At 42.9% G+C, this 21,729-nt stretch overlaps 1 protein-coding gene across 1 annotated transcript in view; it reads left to right on the top strand.

Annotated features, from left to right (window-relative positions):
* Positions 1 to 1,293: 1,293 nt before the first annotated feature.
* The window catches only part of tbkbp1 (TBK1 binding protein 1), a 47,110-nt gene continuing 26,674 nt past the window's right edge, over positions 1,294 to 21,729 (top strand). Inside the window, exon 1 of the mRNA XM_058621234.1 lies at positions 1,294 to 1,563. The gene's annotated coding sequence lies outside the window, so the exon portion shown is untranslated. The remainder of the gene's footprint in view (positions 1,564 to 21,729) is intronic.

Raw genomic sequence — 21,729 nt, 5'->3', positions numbered from 1 at the left:
TATTTTGTTTTGTAATGGGTTGTCTGTTTTATTTTGTTTTGCTTGAATGTCTGTATTGTGTTGTTTTCTTCTGTGCTTTGCTAAGAAAAAGTTCAACAAACATATGTTTGAAAATCAGGCAGTGTTCGTACTGCTCAAGTCGAACACAAGTCCTGATTCTCAAGTTGGAATTAAGAAATTATGACTCCAACATGGACTCAAACATTAATTAAACATTAAACTGTATTTAACAAAAAAAACAAAAAAACTTCAAGGATTTAAGTCACATGATTAATGGATGCTCTGTATGTAAAACCACACTCAACCCTCCATCTGACCTCACAATTTCAGATGTATAATGACAATAAAGATCCTTTCCTTTCTCTTCCTTTCTCTTACTTTCCTTTCCTCATTAACACATTTTATCTCAAATATCTCACAGATAATCCCATCTAATTCTATCCTAAAATGTTATTTTGGATCATGCTGTGCTTACTGAATAAAGATTGACCTGGATTAGAAATGATATATTAAAGAAGACCATTTCCCAATAAAAATTCAAATTTTTAAGAAAGTTTAAAAGATTAAGGACAAAAAATTGCTACAATAGGGATTAAACATTGTGTTTCCAGTTTCTGACACTTGCCCATTTAAGCAAAAGTGGAGACTTTGCAAGTTCTGGTCACATACAGACATTTTTTTTTTCACAGTCTGGAAAACAGGAGGTGTGAAGAGTTTTCACATTAGATGATACATGTATTGTACGAGCCATGTGGCTTTAAATGTAAACTGTTGGATTGTTCGCATGCATATGGTATATGTGTATGCTTGAGCTATAAATGGATATTTGCTCTTTTCACGCTTTTAGTAACCACGTCTGTGGGAAAATCACTTAACAAGAACACACAAGAGAGCAGAGAGCTAATATACCATAATTTTCATAAAAAAGATATAACAAAAATTAATGATTTTAGCACATTCTGTTAATTAATATGTTCTTCTTTTTGGCAAAAAGAATCATCTTCCAATTTTAAGAGGTTTTATTATGAGTTATTCTATTATGAGTAGAGTTTATGGGAATTATGAGAGCTATTGCTTTTCCATTTTTAGTGTGATGAAGTATATTATGTGTGTTATGTATTATTTAAAGTCTATATATCTATGGTTTGTACACTTGAATGAAAATGGAAATGAAAGTTGTTGTGGCCCTCGCTCTGAATTACAGCGTGACTCAGTAGGGAGCTACATCGATGTTCTCGTTAAAACCGGAGCCTGACGCTATTCCCGCGACATCATCCCGTCATCCCACACGAGTGGAGCTCCACTCCACGGTGTGCGATGATGTGAGTTGAGCTTTTCAGTCCTGCAGAGCAGCAGCTACAGGCGCATACCGCTCGTCCCTGCCACAGGAGCGCAGGAGGAGACAGGAGCGGACCAGCGGACACTGTCAGCGGGCTTCTTTATTGTTTTTACCGGGACACAGCGGGGAAGAGAGCGCTTTTTTCCGGAGGGGTCGCTCTGCCCACTCCTCCCTCTCATTCCCTCCCCGAACGATGGCATCAACACATCAAGCAGCTGTAGCGCGTGAGTTATCATCTTTATTATAATACGAGCAGTGTATTGGTGATGGCTACAATGTTTGCTGCTGGGAGGAAAAAAAAAAAGAAGACACGGAGCAAACTGGATTTATAGACCCAGCCATGTTTTCATCCTCGCACCAGCAGAGCATTAAAACAACATCGTTTCCAAATGAGCCAAACGTGAAGTATTAAATATTAAATGCGCGTCACCATCCTTTGTGATTATTTATTACACGCGCAGTTTTCTTAGCAGGGACCACAGCTGATGCACACATCTCCTTAAAGGAGACGCGTGTGCTCGGAGCTGTGGCTTTGGCAGCATCAGCCTCGCAGAGACAGAGACAGAGGGATGCTCTGACCGCGGGCAGCCTCCAACTTCAGCTCTGAGTTGATGGAGAGCACGGTCAGCTGCAGCACATACTGTCAGCCGACAACTACATCTGTTGGGTATTTGTTCTCTGGCCTGTTTTCATCGCCTCATGTTAACATCCGAGAGTTACACGGAACAGGAACATCTCAGCTAATGCAGCCTTTTCTGAGAACACCACAACTGAATTTGAAAAATCAATTGTTTTACATCAAAATGTACGTAAACTATCCATACACATGTAGTGTGTGACCTCTGGACATTAACAAATGTCATCTACATTTAAACCAGGGTCAGAGGCTGATTAGGCCCATCAGCTTGTGTCATCCGGTGACATTCCTGCGCTGCATTTGTTTTTATTTCAAGGCAAACAGAGTCAACAGCAACATTGTGCTAGTAAAGCAAAACAGCTGCTAAAAAAAGGCAGTCTAAGTTCTCCGGAAACATGGCATTGTTTCAGGAAATCCACAAACGCTGTAGTACATATGCCAGGCCTGTAAGCGGCGCTGTAACTACACCAAAAACAGAGAAGGAGATGTTGAGCATGCGCATAGAGCATGTGCGCTGTTAGCAAAAACTTTTTTTAGTATATTGTAAATAATCACAGAGGAGAGGAAGGAAATAAAGGAACAAAAATAAAAGTTACCATAAAGAGAAAAGACCAATCAATCTCAAAACACAATGACGACGAAGATAGCAACAGTGAATGCCAGCGCAAGACATCATTGCTTTCCTAAAGTAGCGTATTGGTTGTCTACATGAAAACACTCTGGGACTCGTTTCCAAAAAACACCGTTACGATAAAAAAAGATTCACCTAGACATGTTTTCGCGTGGACACAGCCCTTAAAGGAGAGTGTGCTAACAGGGCTGATGGGAACATTTCTGGCGTATCGTGAAAGCATCATGGGAGAAACTTGCATGTGGAGGTTCTCGGTATCATGATTCACATGTAATGTTGAGTCTCCTTAGATAACAAGCCGTGTATGAAGTGTGAGGCCTGTTCTTGTCCTCAGGGTGGAATAAGAGTGGACAGCGACATGGTGCTGAAATGCAGAGGGTGTTTTTTTTTTTGTCACTGGTTTTAGGGAAGTGGTATCATTTATAAAAGTATTTTGATACTCACACTAAGGCTGGGCAATATATTGCTGTTATTTCAATTTTGTGATGAAATTAAATGGCATTGTTATAAGGAAACTCTCTTTTAAGCCTGATTATTTTTCATTTCCAGCCATTTCATCACTTCTAAAAACAGGCCAAAGAAACTGTAACCCATGTATTTTAAGTATGTGATACAGATCATAAACAGCTAGAATAGAGAGATGATTGTATATTTCACAGTAATTAGAGTGTATTATTGACAGAGAACCAGTCTGTACTCAGCTTCATCCAGATATGTCTCATGCATTGGGACACAGCCTGTAAATAGGTAGATACCAGCACTAATTCAGACCTTTGATCCATGCCTTTATTTCACACGTTAAGAGAAGCCTGCTTATTAAACTCAATCACTGTCAGTGTCTCTGCAGTGACCTTTATCAGAGGTCAGCAGGTTACATTAAGAACTCTGTTTTTTCCCCCCCTCCCGTTTCACATCCAGCTTCAGACGTCAGTTGATTACGTCCACTTCATTTCAAGTATTCAGCCCACCCTCCATCTTTATATCCAGGGGGTCCTGTCTGGCGGCGCTAATTTAAGGACGTGAATCATGGCTTTATCCTACCTTCTAATCACCAATCGCATAACCACTGTGCTGCTTTACAGTCTCATGGGTCTGGGCTTGTTTTGTTGTTTTTCTGCCCTCGTTAATCATAGTTTTTTTTTTTGTTGTTTTTTTTTTCTTCTCCCCAACACTTTGAAACGGGAGCACAGCGAGCTCCTCCATGCTTGACGCTGTTGTATAATGTATGTTATGTGCTGATGAGTGCTGTTTGTGCAGTTTTTCCTCAGACATGATGTGCTGAGTCTCAAGACAAAATGGCTTTTTAGTCTAATTCTGTTTCAAAGTCATAATAATAATAATAATATTATGTCTTGCAAGGACAACGTTCAGTTATATAAAAATGTGTTTTCTTTGCCTGGTTTGCTGACGTTGAATCACCGTCACAAAAGGTTTAGCAGAGTCACACCCTTCAAGTGTTCATTTCATTTGTAGAGTTTAGGGGAGTGTTTTTTGGACCTGCATTGTGCCAGGCGACCTTGAGAAGTGCAGCTCTTAAGTAATTCCTTCAGTGTGTCAAAAGTGTGTGTGCGTGTGTGTGTGTGTGTGTGTGTGTGTGTGTGTGTTTGATGCAATCAGTCTTGGAGCACTGGCACTTTTGGACAGAACAGAGGAAGTGTTCTTCTCTGCTGAATGAATTCAGGGATCGGGACTCGCAGGTAAAATTGTTGTCAGCAAAACGAGTTCAAACTAACTTCTGGATGATGCTACTTATTAACCTGGGAAAGAACATTGTTTGCATTTTTGATTCCATTTTTCCCCTCATTGCTCTCAGATCAGTAAACAAATCATCAGTCATTGAAATTTGCAGGCTGTTAATATAAATGTTATATAATTTAGTATCCCCCCCCATAGATTACATTCTCTTCCTCTACACTTCTCTTCCTCTAAACATATGATACTAAATACTTTTGCTTGTAATATTATTATAATAGAAACAAGAAGACATTCTGTTGTAATTATCACAACATTAAATGCACAACATTCAGTCCATGTTATTCTTTACTTAATTTGAGATGTATTTCTGTCTGTGTATGATGATTAAAAGATTCATTTTGCATCATATATATGTTTTCATTATGAAGTATACATCACTTCTATATCAAAGCACTTTGAAATGTCATCATGCGTATCGTTGTTTGCAAAAATCATGATGGAATATCGTGTTAGAATTTTAAGCTCATATTACCCACCCGCTATTGCCTGCTTTTTTTTTCTTCTGTACCCCTCTTGACGAGACACTCATTTGCTCCCACGTCATTTTGTGTTCGATAGCCCTTGCTTTAAAGCCTACTAACGCTACTGGTTTAACCTGTCATCCTTGAGGGCATTTCACAGGTTGTGGGCCCGCCTCTCTGCAGCTTTGTGGGTCATGTATAGTCTATCTGTCCGTCCTATGACTAACTGTTGGTTACTTTGAAGTAGAAAACCTACTCCCTGAGACCCAAATAAGCCTGGTTAATAGAGTAGTTGGACTAATGGATATAAATGAAAACAAAACATGCACATGACGTCCTTGTTTTGGGAACATTTGAGGCCTGAAACTTCACTTTTTTCATCGACTGAATCTCGAAATGAGACCTGTGACAAACAACAACAAGTAACAACATTGAAAAGAACAAACTGTTCTCTTTTTTAAAAAAGTAACAGCTTTCTTGTTCTTCCTCTGACTATAATAGTACACACACAGAAACATTTAAAAAACCCTCGGCAGATGGAAGTCAGTCAACAAAAGACAACATATAGCATACAGCAGGATACAGGGATATCTCAGCGATGTCGCTCGCCTTTGAAAGAAAAGGTGACAAATATGACTCAAAGGCAAATGTGCTTTCTTTTGTTTGTTTTGACATAACAGCTCTACAGTATGGGGCTGCCTTGCTATTACCACAGAGAATGTGTGCTTCGCCTCTTACCTGAGCATTAACTGTGCATCAGCTGAACCAGGATGGTACCAACAGCAAGTACTTTGAGTCCTTGATGGTGATGTTTGCGCTGTCTGGTACTGATGTTCTGGCAGCGACGGCGTCAAGGGGGCAATTATGTAAAATTGATCAAAACATAGATTAAATCAGCGCTCTGAGGTCCAGAATCTTCCTTTTGCATTACTTTTGCATGCTCTAAGTGCCTTTAAAGTGATTGAACCTTCCTATTCCACTCTGAACAATTTTAAAATATCTCATTGTGATTTTTCTGACATATGCTGTGCCACAGCTTGATAAAGCCGTAGTTTCCTTTGAGCATCCGTGCCCCTGTTTCAAAAAAGAGACTACGAGGTCATTTATCTCACTCTGCAGTGTCACCATCGGTGGGCAGTGACAAAATGCACACGCACGTACAGGAGTGGGAAAGTGTCCTGCCTGGAAACAGCACTGACATCATTCACACATCTAATTTATGCAAAAGCTATTCCGTTTCCCCACGATGCCACATTTTCCCTCTCATTTTGTGCGTTTCCTGCCACTCGGTTTCCTCCTCGCTGTGAATCCACACACTTATGCCATGATAACGTTCATATCCATAAATCTGGATGTTTATGTAAGCTACTCACAGACTGAATTACTAAATGAAGGGGGAGAGCAGATGCTCTGCTGGCTGATGGAATATTCATAGACAGCGTTTAAGGGTCACAAGGGGTGAAGGAAGAAGGGGACGGAGATTATAAAAAAAGGGAACGGTGTACTGCTATGCTTTCTAAAATATTTGCCCGTCTCTTTTTCCATGTAAGCCTGGCCCTTAAATAAGTCAAGACTGTGTGGGATATTTTTATTCATGCAGCAGATGTGCAAAAATTTTAATTTTGCAATCACCCATTCTGCGTGAAAACCGGAGATAATGACCATTTTCCAGGAGATGCATACAAGTCACAACTGGCGACTGCTGTAAATTACTTTCCCTGAAATATGTCCCCGGGCTCGGCAGAATAAATGAGAGGCTGGTTTTTGAAGTGTTCCTTGATAAATGTGTTTGGCTCCAGACTCGAGCACAGAGCGACACAATCTCCTTTTTCGTTTTTTTTTATTTAAAAAGTGAGAAATAACAGCAATCGTCCAATATTTGATGGACAAGCAGCTGTCCCGAGTCTGGCCTTTATGTCCAGCCAGCAGGAACCAGATTCCAACAATCAGATTGATGGTGCGGTGGAAAAGGCCACATGACTGGCTACAATTGGCAGATAATTCTGCGCCAAACAAAGCTGAGATCATTTCATCGCCGCCTCCATTACCTTCAGGAGATAACACGGTTGGGAACCTTGGAGGCAGGAGCTCATACACCAACACAAACACATGCACCCGTCGTGTAAAACATCTTCTGTATGGTGTCAGTCAGTTACTCAAACGTTTCTCTCTTTACTTTATTATACATCTAGAACCACTGTTTTTACTCTCGGCCAACCTGCAACCAAGGTTCTCAATCCTCTTTATCAGAATTTTGTCTTTCCCTTTGTTCTCTTTCATGGGGAAAAAAAAGCATCCTCACCTCTTTCTGACCTCTGCTTTACTTTCTCTGAAAAAGCAAGAAACTCACACCTCCCACCTCCTTGTCCTGGCTGTTTGCAACACCCACCGACTGCACCGAACACATCCGCCTTTGCACAGCAGCATACAGTAGGATTGCAATCATGCGAAAGGGGACTTTTTCTGTGTTTGACGTGGAGAGACCTTGAACACTGTGTACCTGGAGGTTGCCATAAAAGGGCTGTGTTGCTTTTGTTGTTCGAGAGAAGACCTTGTTGCTTAGGAGACTGAAGGAATGTGATGTAACTGCAGTGTAATGTGACCACGCACTCGCTCCGTGTCCAGTCAAGGCAACGCACCGACCACAGAGGCATCATTTTACGTAATACGGACATGGGTGTGTGTGTGTGAGAGAGAGAGCAGAATAGCTGAATGTGTCAGCGTGACAGAGGGTCTCTAAAGTTATAGTAAAAAAATCACTAGACACTAGAAAGGACCTCGACGGGGACACTGGAGAAATGCTTGCCGGAACAGGAGGGATAGAAAGTCTGCATTGGCTCTGGAGTCTTAATGCTCACTGGGGATTCACACGATTCTTTTTGTGTCTCAGAGAAACCAGGTTACCCACTTTGCTTGCCACTCGTTACTGGACAGACTATAACTCCCACTGTTGCGCCTAAAAATAAGCACGCTCCGAGGAGCCCCACGCATTTTATGAGAAAATGTGTGATTGTTGACATCGTCAAAAGTGTTCGCTACTGATTGTATTTCTCCGCTCATATCACATACAAAGGCGTACACTGGGAAAAAAGAGCAGAGCGAGGCATACTGACGACACATTGTCATCAGAAAGACTAATTTCATCTGTGAGATGACATCTTTGTGTTGGCAGCAGGACCCAGACACAGCGTACTGATTTCCAATAAATATATAGCTAAATACAAAGAGAGACACGCAGGCTACTGAGCAAATCCATGCCCGTGTTGTGCGTCTGCTGCAACGTATTCGTCTACAAAGAAGAGAGATGGTAGATTTTTTTTACACTTTTTACGAGAGGACACAGCTGCTCTAAATTTACAACGACTCCATCTTTGATGTTCTTTGGGACGACCACAAAAGACAAGCAAGCGGTGTTTATTGCAAAAGCAGACACTCAGCCAGATCTAGTTCATCTGTAAACCACAGCGATGGTGATGGTTTTAAAGGTGGAATATTTGACCACAGATGGTGTTGTGTTGTGTTGTGTTGTAAGTGACTGATGAGGGTGTGTGTGTGGGGGGGGGGGGGGGTCCTTAGTAAGTTTCTACCTACAAGACATGTGGCATCAAGAACAAAGAGATAACACCCCCTGCACTACATGTAATCTTAAATATTCAAAATGTGCTGTTCAAATATCAAAGGGTTTGAATTTTTTGCACAAGCAAATGTTGACAAAATGGTGAACTAATAATAATAACGTGACAAAAACAGGAGGGGATGCACACCATTATGTCATTTTAAAATGATTTTGTTAAACCTATTATTTCATCATCATCATCATCATCATCATCCTCCGCTTATCCGGGGCCGGGTCGCGGGGGCAGCAGTTTCAGCAAGGGACCCCAAACTTCCTTTTCCTGAGCCGCATTGACCAGCTCCGACTGAGGGATCCCGAGGCGTTCCCAGGCCAGAGTGGAGATGTAATCTCTCCACCTTGTCCTAGGTCTACCCCGAGGCCTCCTCCCAGCTGGACGTGCCTGATATACCTCCCTTGGGAGGCGCCCAGGAGGCATCCTCACCAGATGCCCGAACCACCTCAACTGGCTCCTTTCAACGTGAAGGAGCAGCGGTTCTACTCCGAGCTCCCCCCGGATGACCGAGCTTCTCACCCTATCTCTAAGGGAAAAGCCAGCCACTCTCCTGAGGAATCCCATTTCGGCCGCTTGTACCCGCGATCTCGTTCTTTCGGTCATGACCCAACCTTCATGACCATAGGTGAGGATGGGAACGAAGACTGACCGGTAGATCGAGAGCTTTGCCTTCCGGCTCAGCTCCCTTTTCGTCACAACTGTGCGGTAAAGCGAATGCAGTACCGCACCAGCCGCTCCGATTCTCCGGCCCATCTCCGGCTCCCTCGTCCCCTCACTCGTGAACAAGACCCCGAGATACTTGAACTCCTTCACCTGGGGCAAGGAGTCATTCCCTACCCGGAGAAGGCAATCCACCGGTTTCCTGCTATTATTTATTATAATTAATTAATTATTATATATTTTTTTGCATGTATCAACACAATATTGTTTTCATGTATCTCATATCAATTCAACATGTTAAATTAAAACCTCTCTGTGACAGGGAGACAGACACCACTGAACGCAGTGCGTAGTTTGGCGCAAATAGAGGTGGTTTCCACATTTCCTCCTTCCTAAACCTGCAGAGAAAAAGCACGAGGAGCAGGTGTAAAACTATTGACGGAAACATAGTTAATCATGGACAGCAATTTTCAGCATTTTCTTCTGGCTCGCATGCCGCGTGGAATGACGGCACTTGCTTCCGTTTGCCAAATCTGAGCTACATGTCAGCGATTGTGCAACATCTTCACCAAATATGGCCCAGATTGCCAGGATCATCACATATAGTTGCCCACACTTGTTTAAGGATATCTGGGGCACATTTGCACATTTCACCTGTGGGCTCACATCCATTTTGTCTGGGTCAGATGAAAGCCAGACGTGGCCCCACCCACATTCTATCTGGGATATGAACTCAAATATAAGGTCCAGTGTGTAACGTTTAGGAGGGCAATTGCTTTAAAACATAAAATGTTTGTTTTTTATAGCCTTGGAATAAGACTTGTTTTAAGTACTTGGAGGCTGCCATTTGCCATGTTACTGTAGCAACACAAATGGACAAGTGTGAGTTCCATATTTGTGAAGCTAGAACAGCATCCTTTCTGGTATGTGAAGGCCACTGTGGTTTCCTGATGCACTTCAAGTTTCAGTCTTAACACATTTCTGTCCAACAGAGCCAAACTACTAGTGCAGTGACTTTCTCTATTAATATCAGATGCTAGTGTGTGTATGTCTCAATCAACACAGCAACTAATGCAGCTTGTATTAAATTATAATTAAGTGAAATGTCTTTGGACAGGCATAAAGAAGAGAAAAGTGTGGGTGGTAGATGAACGTGACTCCAGGGACACATCTGTGAACATTAACTGCCAGAAACTAGAACCACTGACCTGTAAGAAAATGTATACGTGAGGTAAGAGCATTATCTAACCAAGAATTGATCGCAGTACATTTTGTGCTCATTCTGACACTAATTAAAACATGCTGACATATTAAGGGATGTAGCTAATGTTGTTTTTTGGAGTGATAAAGCGGGAGACACATTTCTGGATATTGTGGGATTTGCAGTTGGCAATTTTTAAACATTGTCCCTTTCATCATTATGTTCAAGAGCAACTTACAATCTGGCAAAGGGACAACGGATATTAGTCACTTAGCTAAGTCTGGCACATTTACAGTGATGGATATCAATTTTCCCTTGGCTTTGTGAAATAAATAATTTTATAAAAGTCTTCGGCGCGTACTGGGTGTAATTGAAAGGAATGATCGCTCCTGAAACACACAGGCGGACGAGGCCAGGTAGAGCATTAAAGGCTGGCCAAGAAGCAATGGTGATGTCATGAAAATGTCTTTTAAATCATCCGAAATGTCACGACAATTAAGGTCCATTAAAACGGGTCAGTCCGGAGACGCTGTGTGGCACTGACACAATATCATAGCTACTCAGGGTCGAAGAAGATGTCAAGGTCGCTGAGCTTAGATTTGGTATAGTGTCGCTAATGAGGACTGCTGTCCATGGTCCTGAAAGTCAATATCCAGAAGCGCTAAGCGCACAAAGAAAAGCAAATCAATACAATCATATTGATAATTCAGGAGGATCTGTCCTCGTGTTTTCCATGTACAGCCATGTAATCCATATGTAATATACACATATATATATATATATATATATAACCTGTTCTTATTGTCTTCTACTCTCAACACCTCACCTTTTAGTTCAAGCCAGGTGATAAAAGCCAGAGATGTGTTAATGTGTGTGAATCTTTCTTTGACAAAGACAAAGCTGGAGGAGGGCAATAGCGTTGCGTCTTCAGATAATGATCAATACTCTGTGTGAAGTGTGCAGAGACGTATGAAGTGGAACATAGGTGGTTCAGTGACCTAACAGGTATATTGTTATGTCTGCGGCGCTTGTGCATGATAATGTGCTGTCGAATGCAAACCTCGCCCTAGTTCCTCCAAACAGAGCACTTCGCCTGGCCTCCCTCGGCCTCCATTCATCTTTCCCTCTCTTTGTCTCTTCTCCGCTTGCCTCTTTCTCTTACTGTTCCGTCTTTGCTCATCTTGTCAGCGGTGCTGTTATCTTCTGTAAGTGTTTGTTGTGTTGCATGTCCCCGACTCCCCCTGGTCCCTTGGTTACAGTGTGTTAAGCTCTTCTGACCTTCTTCTGTTGCCGTTTTATTTCCCAGTTGTCTCCCTTTCTGGACGCATGGATCTGTTTTGAACAAACTGAAGGTGTGAGCTGACCTTTGGTACATGTGCACTGTGTGAAACAGTGACTGAGAAGAAGACGTTTTTATACTATTCGTACTAAATTCAGATTCAAACCAGATTCGTTGTTCAAGTTTAAACTCCGGTACAATGACCATTCTAGGAGACACCACTTACTGCTACCCACACCTGAAAGACGCATGAAAAACTGCTGCTCACTGCATAAGCCAGTCAGCAGCATGAGATTCCTAATTTTATTCATTTTACACAAATGCAATCAACTATGTTTGGGCCAAAAAAATCTGTGTTGCAGTCGGCTTGTTATGACTTTAAGCTCCAGTGCATCATTTCTGTGGCACCCCATGAGGAATTATGATCCACTTCTGAAACTGGACACTTTTGGCATGTTCAGACAAACTAAAAACTGTTGCAGTCAACTCACTTTACTAGCGCAATGTTGCCGTTTGGTAAAAACAACCACTTTCATCTGCACAAGCTAAAACCGGGGCATATCGCCACCTAGAGTCGTGGAGTCAGACACACACACACACACACACATTCAATAAATCAATCCTCCAATAGTCCTTGTTTACTGGGACAAGGGCAGTAATCCAAGTATTGGCAAAGTCATGCTACAACCATAACTTGACTTAACTGTAAATGTGGAAATGTACTGACTGTGACATTCAGATTTTGAACCTATGTTCTGACTCCTCCCTATTTTCTCTCAAACATCAATACACATAATTTTTATGCCTCTTAATCATTTCTGGACCCCCTCACTGTCATTTGATTGCACCAACACGCACGCACGCACACACAGTGACTGTTCAAACAAACCCTCATCTATGAGTAGATGAGCATCACAGGGCAACAGAGGACGGAGGGTTGGAGGTTTTCATTTGTGTGTTTATGTGTTCTAGAGCTGCATAAAGGTAGAGAGAGGCCATCAGCAGCTGTAATGTCCTTTTGCAAAGACGCTGAATTAACGCCTTGACAAAGAGTGCACCTGGAGCACACACACATTTAGAGGGCACACACTTGGACAAAGACAGATTTGTACATCGTTACTGCGCTCCGACAAAGCACCGCTGTTGTTTTTTTATTTTTTTATTCTTTCTGATCCAACACAGTGTTCGCTTTCCCTTCACACTTCATCTCGTCTCTGGACTCATCCAACAAGAGCAGCAGCAGCAGCAGCAGCAGCAGCAGCAGCAGCAGCACGTACCGTTAATTAATCAGCAGCCACAGATTGTCATATCAGCACCAGGAGCCAATTAAACACTTGGTTACATTTTCTGTCTGCAGCAGGCTCTCACATGTTTTCATTTTTTTAAATAATGGAGGACAGAGTTGGAATTAATCACTTTTCTTGCCGCTTCATCTACAGTTTGTGATAGCTTGGATAATGTCTATTAGAAATGATTAGATCTGAATGAGTTATATACTTTAGTTTTTTTTCCCTCTCTAAAGGTTGCCATAGCAGATGATCTGCATATTTGATTTGGCAGAGATTTTTATGTCGCACACGACCCTCCCATTGGGACCGGCACAAGGAGTACACTGGATGTGCCTCCCTGTGGTTGGTGTCTCCAATTAACAATGAGCAATGGGCATTGGGTACCTTACACGGGCGAACTCCAGCCCTTGACCTGGCGGGGACTCAAACCGGCAGAGTTATATACTTGACATGTGGAATCAAAATGTTCATATTATGGTAGGGTCCAGGATTCTTTAAATGAGCCTTCTCCTGCATACAGGAATATTATCCCCAGCAACAACATTCTGAGAACATTACCTTTTAGCTGCGGGAACGTTCCCTGAAATGAAAGTTTGCCTGAAGTAGTTCTATTGTTCTCATGAAAAGTTTCTCCTACTGTTAGCTTTTGGTTGCACATTTGGTTCCCAGAACATTCCCCTAACGTTACTTACTACTCACAACCTTCACAGAACGTTCACTTTTGGTTCGACATCGCTGGGTATGTCTGTTATACATGCTTTTGTTTCCTTTGTTTTCCGTGCATTTGTTGTTGCAGATGCAGCTTCTTTCTGCTTCGGACTTCCTCACAAGAGCAGTTAATTTAACTTAAACTAGGCTGATTCCATCAACCCATTTTCTATCGCTTTATCCTCCACATGAGGGCCAATCTCGGGGCACATCCTGGACAGGTCGCCAGTCCGTCGCAGGGCCACATATAGAGACAAACAACCACCCGCCCACACCTAAGGTCAATATAGAGTGTCCAATTTGCCTAATACCCAAATCTGCGAGAGGAAACCGGAGAAGCTAGAGAAAACCCACACACACACGAGAAGAACATGCAAACTCCATGCAGAAAGGCCCTTGTTGTGACAGGTTCCACAAGAGTGCTAACCACTACACCAACCATGTGGCCCTGGGCTGACTTTAAAACCTAAAAATAAATAATTACACTTTCTGATATGTTCTTAGATGCACTATTTAAATTGGTTGATGATTATATATTTTTTTCAGTCTTTTTTTTTTATGTGTGTGTGTGCCAAACCCTGTGTGTCTGACTGCCAGCCTGTGTTTCAGTCAGTGCCTGAGAGCAGAACAAACACATTGCAGGAGGATGCGATGTTCTCTGAAGTGCACACGTTTTTAGACGCCAGAGGAATAAGACAAAAATAAGTAGTTAAAGCCAAGTACAAGTTGGGGCCACTGACACTGGAATGATTTGAGCTGCTCCAGCTGTCAAGGTCTCTGGCTGGCATCAATGTATGAATTTACTGTGAAGCGGAAGCTCGGTGAGGGATGTAAGTGTGCGTGTGTGAGGTATCTGACTGATACTGCTTTCCATTTCAAGGTTGTAAAGTAAGAGCACGCTGTACCGTTTTACATTACATTGTCTTCCTCACCACCTGAACGGGGCCCCCCCCCCCACCACCACCACCACCACCACCTTGCAGAAGAGCCATGAAATCACAGTCAATAACTGCAGCATAAACAAAACAACGGCACAAGAATTCTGCCGTGTAAAACAATTACTAACCATTAATGAATAAACCATAAGTCCTACTTTAGAGGTAGGGACTTTTGCTTTGTTCTCTGCAGTAAAGGCATAATATAATATTAGAAAGCTCAATATGTCTATTATCACTGTTGATTTATGACTTTTCATGTTATGTCAATTGATTTTGTAGTTAACGGAAACTGCAATAATCTCTACCACCTATAGAGTGTACAGTAACAGAAGCACATTCGCTCGCTCTCTTGCAGATAATAAGTTGAATTAACAAGCATATAATCCACATTTGCTCCATCCACTGAACTAATAGATGTTGCTGGATATTGTCGTATTCCTGACAGACACACACACACACACACACACACACAATGCCATAGTCATATCTACATGACAGTCTTCACATCGTGACCTAATGACCCTTGTCCACTTAAGCTACTCTTCCATTACCATTTGTCATTATCATGTGACGTGACAGTGGCAACACAGGCTGTAGTAACGCAAACACTCTCACATTAACTCAGTTTATTAACTGTCATAATTATAAAGTCATTTTTAGTCTTCAAGGGCCCACGGTGTCTTTATTATCCCAGAGGGGTAATTTGTGTTAGAGCCAGCATTCACATACAAGCATATAATATATAAAAGTAACAATATTAAAGCCAACAGGAGGCTGATTACTGCAGGAATAACTGATGGCAACAAGAAGAACGATTGTCTTAAACCAAATTTAAATCCAACTGTGTGCCACTAACACAGGGCTAGTGTACCTTCATTCTTGAATAAACAAGGTGAGACGATTTTGTTTTTATTGAAACTGCAGGAACTGGTGCATGTGGCCACTTGGGGGTCAGCAGAGTAAGGGCTGAGAGATGAGCCTATGTTGGTTTGTCAGTGTGAGTGTCATAAATGTATCTCACTCTCTCAGTTGTGATTACCTCTGTTTGTGTTTGAGCGCCTGTAAGGATAACTGCAGTCACTGCTCGCTCTTCACTACATTGTGCTCAAACTCATTTATCCCGAGCAGCCATGTTCTGCTCCATCGTGCTGACGTGCCAACGGTGCGTCGAGAGCAGGCGTCATGCTCTCGGCCTTATTGTGTGTTTTTTTTTTGCTGAGAGCAAATGACAAAGATTTATTTCCTGAGGAAACACACGAGTGCCTGTGAGTCATGCAACTCACCCACCGTGTCAGCGCGCGCGTGTGTGTGTATGCACGTATGCTTAACTTTGTCTGCATGTGCGGCTGTGGACGATTGTGGAGGCTAAGTGAAATGGGTGGGCTTTTAATTGCAAAATTGTCTAGGCTTTGCTTTTCAGCTGCTGCTGCAGATATGCAGACTCGTATTTCCGCACAGGAGATTCCAACTATTTGACTCGCTGTAATGATAATGAGGAGAGTTGTGTTGTGTTTTGTGGGTAAAGTTCTCATTCAGAGTCAAAACTCATTTTATTCCCCCCTCCAGTCAGGGTGGCTGTGATGAACTTTGCTGCTTTTACTAAGATGGATGGTTGACAGAGAAAAGAGGAAAGGAGGAAGCAATGGGGGGGAGGAGGGTTGGCGGGGAAAAAAAAAAAAAAAGTAAAAGGAAGCAATTTACAGTTATCTCCAGCACCGGTGTAAAGAAAGATGAGGAGAGCTAAGGAAAAAAAAAAATGAAGACAGAAGACTGATGGGGAAAAAAATACAGCAACGCAGCTCATTGTCTCAATACTGCCCCTGCCATCAATCCATTGCATGGCAGCTGCCACACGCACACGCACACGCACACACACATAACATTGCATGCTGCCTACACAACTGATTCCCCAACTGATGAATCATGGTGCAGTATGGCATGTGTAAGAGATGGTGTCCTTTTTTTTGTGTCTTTCTTTGTATTGTGCGTTTGCATGTCTACGTGGGCGTGTATATTTTGGATATACAGATAGTAGTGGTGGGCGGCGTGGGCCTGGTGCTGTGCTGTGTGTGTGTAGCAGTATGACATATGTTTCAACAGCATATAGAGCTGTTGGTAGCCAACAGGACACAGATACGCCCATGATGCTCCAAAGGCAGTTTCGAAACCAGTGGAGATGCTAGGGAGGGATCTTTTTAGACGTCTTGCCAGCTTGCATACAGTAAATGCCATCCACTGTGTGCTATTAAATTATCAGACTTTAAAAAAGAAAAAAAAGAAGAAAAAGAAAGTTGTAGGAGAATGAGATTACCCTGCTGCTGAAGTCCTCGATGTAGCCCTTCTGACACAAGAGGCAAAAGTAATAGGGCAGATAAATCGAATCATATCTAATAATGTGTGGACAATTCTTTGTCTCAGATGCGGTCTATCTATATGGTGATTTTCTCCCACAGCTCTACCTTGTTGTCAGGTCTAACACTGGAAGCAGTCAGAGTGAGGAGAAGGAGAACCGGCGTAGGCTGCTCAGACATGTCCGCCTACAGTACGTCCCGGAGAGCATTCTTGACTTGCTCTGTGCAGTCGTAATTTGGTCATTCACACACATGCACATGGTTCTCCGCTCGCTCATCTGCACTCGTCTTGCAGGTTGTGTGCTGTTCTCAGAGCCGCAATGTAGGATTTCAGCCTTGAAATAATGTCTCCAAGATTATTTTTTAAATGGTACATCAACTTACAACATGGTGAATGGCACCTTTGCCAAAGCTGTGTCAAAGAGCACAGCATCAATATGGGTCTACTTCATTAGATTAGTGCATCAATACCTACTGTCTCTCACACAGAGACTCAGGCGCGCACACACACACACACACACACACACGGAGCAGTTGGCCTGCCTGTGTGGCTGCTGCTTTGTCCTTGTAATGACACACATACACATGCAACACTATCTTTTTGGAGTGACACGTTTCCACACTCAGCCACATTTATATAAAGCTCTGGCCTCAGTCACTGTGAAAAGAGACTTTAGCGGGAGGAGTGCAGTGGACCGGAGCTAAACGTTATGGGAGCATTTGGAGGGTGAGTGCAGGACAGAGAGGCGCACAGCACCTCACTGCCCTGGACGCTTCATTCACAGACATACTGTCGGAGTCAGAGGTGCCAAACATCCAGCCGGTGGGGATCACAGTGTTGCACTGAGAGGAGCTGGACTGTTAAATGCTGGAGAGAGAGAAAGAGAGAGAGAGAGAGAGAGAGAGAGAGAGAGGCGGGAGGATATGAAGAGAGTGTTGATTTGATGCTGAAATCCTAGGCGTGAAACACCAGCGACGTCTGGTTGAGACGACACGCTTCAGTTAGACCTTGTCCCAATTGACAAGCACGAGCGAGGAATTGATTTATTGAAAGGCGTGTGTACGACTCCGCTACACTAGGTGGCGATGTGCGCCATTCAGCTTGTTATCGTTAGGCAATTTATGGTTGAGTCTTCCTTTCATTTATGAACTTTAAAACGCAGATAGAGCACAAACTCGGTCTCCTCATCAGCCTGGATGTTGCTGTTGTCTTAATCTTCTGTGGTACAGTCTCCTTCCATAATTTGCAGGTGAAACAAGTGGAAACAACAGAAGTGGCTGTGCCCCCAGGCCAACTGGAGAGCCCAATTCTGGTCAGAATGAACCAATATTGCATTATCTGGGCGTGTTGATTTTGATAAATTTAATTTAGTACCATCTCACGTTGGACTTCACGTTGGACTAACCCGTTTACATGTAATTTTGTAATGTGATGTGTTACAGAGAGCGTATGAAGTTGCATGGAAAGGGCTGACGGGATTAAAGGAGGAGGTACAGAGAAATAAAGAGTGAACAGAGGTAGAGGCAGAGATAGAAAGGAAAGTGGTTGGATCTTCCTGCAAACTTTAATATTAAACCCCCCCCCCCCCCTCTGCTGGGACTCAATCCCCAGTCTCCTCTTTGATCCTGGTTCTCTTATCACTTGGAAACCCAGCCTTGACCTAGCTGCCACGATTTCTACTGCTCTCATATATTTATGCCCTGCAGGATACAACACATGCTGAGATATACACAGTATATATATATATATATAAGCTTCAGATAGGAGAATGAAATAAAATAGCTTGTGTTGTTTACAGTGAAGTTGCATTAACCACAAGATAAGCTACCACAACAGAAATCATCCATATTAATATGTGGAATAAGAGATTTGCCTCACTATAATCGACTGCAATGTAAGATTAGTAATTTGGCCTTCACAAACAAATTTCCTGTCAAAAGAACAAATCATCTGTTGCTTCAGCCCTCAAAGGAATCCCAAAATATGACAGGCGGTATTTACCAAAAGGCCCAGCTCCGGGATTTGATTGGGTTATGGATGTTTGTAAATGGATGAAGCTTGTTCCCTCTTATAGCAACGACGGATAAATGCAGGGAACATTTTAAACAGACTGAACTGGGTGAAGTGAACATAAAGGCAAATAACTCCTTTGCACTTTGTGCGCTCTATGACATAGCATATATTTTAAAGAGTCACGCTGCTTGATCTGAATGTTTGATAATGGCATAATACTGTATTTATGGACGGAGTTGCATTGCTGATGTGTTATTCTGGGATGGGGTGTCAAATGTTTAGAAGCAAAGAAGCTTGCTCTCGTCTGCGCCAGTGATGGATTTGTTATGAAGTTAGTTGAACTGCTCTCTTCTTAATTTATGAGCATGGTCAGCATGAGGGACACTCATTCCCTGCTTTGCACCCGTCGAACAGATCTCCTCATAAATTGTACTCATTTCTATAATCAGCTGTGTGACAATTATGCTGCCTAATACCAGCAGTGCCCAAGCTCTGTGAAGCTATTTGAGTAAAACGCTGATGCTGATGCGAAGCATGTATAATATTAGGCATGTTCACTATTCTTAGTTTTGTGTATGTGCTACTATTAACAATCAAAGCAGGATGGAGAGTAAATGTTGCTTCCAGGGACAGATTAGTCTCTTGACTCTTGCAGAGAACTGCCCTCTCTGCTGCGGGCAGATCTGGCCTTTAAAGGGAATGGGAGATGGCGCTCTGTTATGTTTGTTGCATGTTATGCCCACAGCAGATGCATGATTGATGAGGAGACTATAAGCACAACCCCGTTTGAACCACTTTAGACAATTACACAGTTAAGACGGGATTTAGACTTGATAGAACATGTCAGCCGGTCCGACCTTTTCACAGTGTCTATGTGACTTTTACAAAAACATGACTCGGGAGCTCATTCAAACATGAGACCTAGTGCGTGTAAAAATTGCCACCGCCATGCACGCAGAGAACACAAGTCACTCGGTCCATGGCTCTTGATTTTTGCCGATGACGGCAGTGACACAGAGGGAGAGGATCGGTGCTGTAATCCCTGGAGACACAGGAAGGGCTAGGGGAGTGTAGGAGATGAGACAAAGGAAAGGAAGAGAGAGCAGGGGAGGAAATCTCAGCAGCAACAACATATATGCCGTGTGGGGCCGTGGGTAATGTATGACTTCCAGTGGTAAATCGCTATTATGAAGCTTGGAGCTGGTTAGGAGAAGAGTATCTGCCTTCACTTCTATAGTCCAGTGGGGCCCAGAGAGCCTCAGTAAATGAGCCCGAGGTCAAGGAGATAGAGTGGATTTCGTATGATTGGGAAGGAGGTGGGGGATGATGCTGGATGAAGGATATTTTGGGCAGAAAGGTACAGAGAGCAAAAAGAAGAGAAGCTTAGTAAGAGCAAACTGCACACGCATGCGTGTATCTGTGTGTGTGTGTGTGTGTGCTATAAAATCCTTCCAACCAAAGAAGCACAGACAAAATAGATCTCGGTGTGTCTCTTTTTCTGTCTGAAGCCACATCTATCTGTTGTCTCTGCTACACCTTCTTTACCACAGCATGAGAGCTAGTGGAGAGGCAGGTATTTGTCTATTGCTGATGTAGCAAGTTTATTTTTTGCTTCATATAGGGGTATAGCCTACAGCGTGAAGATCCGCTATTAAATCATAACACCAGCTGGAACGTAGGTAGATCGTTTATGCTGCTTCTATAGGGGTTTCGTGTACACAACCTCACTAAATACAACACTAAACCCCCAAATATACATTTTTCTTAGGCAGTATTCGTCCAAAACTGTGGCAACTCGAGCGATTCGTTGTTATTTTCCTCGGGGGGTCGTTTTAAGACCACATTCAATAAATGGAGCACAATTAACTGGACGGCTTTGGTTATGGCTTCAGTTGCTTTTGCATGAAAACACACACACACACACACACACACACACACACACACACAAGCGAAGCCTTTTTAAGTCCTCATCCCACCTGAGTGCCTTTTCCTCATGTAACACTACCCAAAAAAAGAATAAAAGGCTGTTGTCAGTGCCCTCTATAACAACTCTATAAAAAGCGCTGCTGGTGACGGTTAAAGGTACATTCATTTATTGCCACTCTCATTTTTAAGTTTTTTATTTTAAGTAATATGCTTATCTGTGTCCTCCTGTGGGTCAGCTGTTAGCTATGTTGAACATACAGCTGCTTTAAAAGGGCTTTAATAGAGATTTTTCATTGAAAATGGCCATTTTTAGGCTGCTGGCACAGCGCATCACACAAGTACAGTATGTGTTGTCTGATTGTTCGAACAGGCATTTCTGTCCACACGTGCATTTTCCTATGCGGCGACTCTTCCTCACACGGCCAACACACGCACACACGTGCATTTAAGTGCACGTCTCTGCATGTAGGAGTGCTTTTGGATCATCCTGTTAGACCAGCAAGGAAAAGAGCGATAGATTGGCTGAGGCTTTACTTCCCCCCCTCTCTTGAAACACAGGGAAAAATAGCAACGAGGAGGAAGGGAGAAGATGAAAATAGCTCAGTAGGCAATCGCTGACTCATAAGGCGATGCTGGGAGTCAGGAAGGCCTCCTTTCTGGTGTACATCAAATCAACTGGCTGTTGTGTAACTCTCTCAGTACCCGTAAATCAGACCGTTTTTTCAATGTGCGCGGCTTTGTCAAACATTCCTTTTGTGCAAATGACCCATCTGTGGCTGCATTAAAAAAAAAGGCCTGTGACATCACAGGTGCCATTTATCACCACTGACAGCACTGCCTCCAGGCTTTAGGGCTGCGGAGGGAGACCAAGGCCTGTTTGGTCATTGGTCAGAGTGGTCAGCCACCAACCC

Source organism: Solea solea, chromosome 21 (assembly GCF_958295425.1).
Source record: "Solea solea chromosome 21, fSolSol10.1, whole genome shotgun sequence".
In the NCBI taxonomy this organism is placed as follows: Eukaryota; Metazoa; Chordata; class Actinopteri; order Pleuronectiformes; family Soleidae; genus Solea; species Solea solea.
The sequence above is the reverse complement of the archived record's forward strand: the minus strand, read 5'-3'. Positions and strand labels throughout refer to the sequence as shown.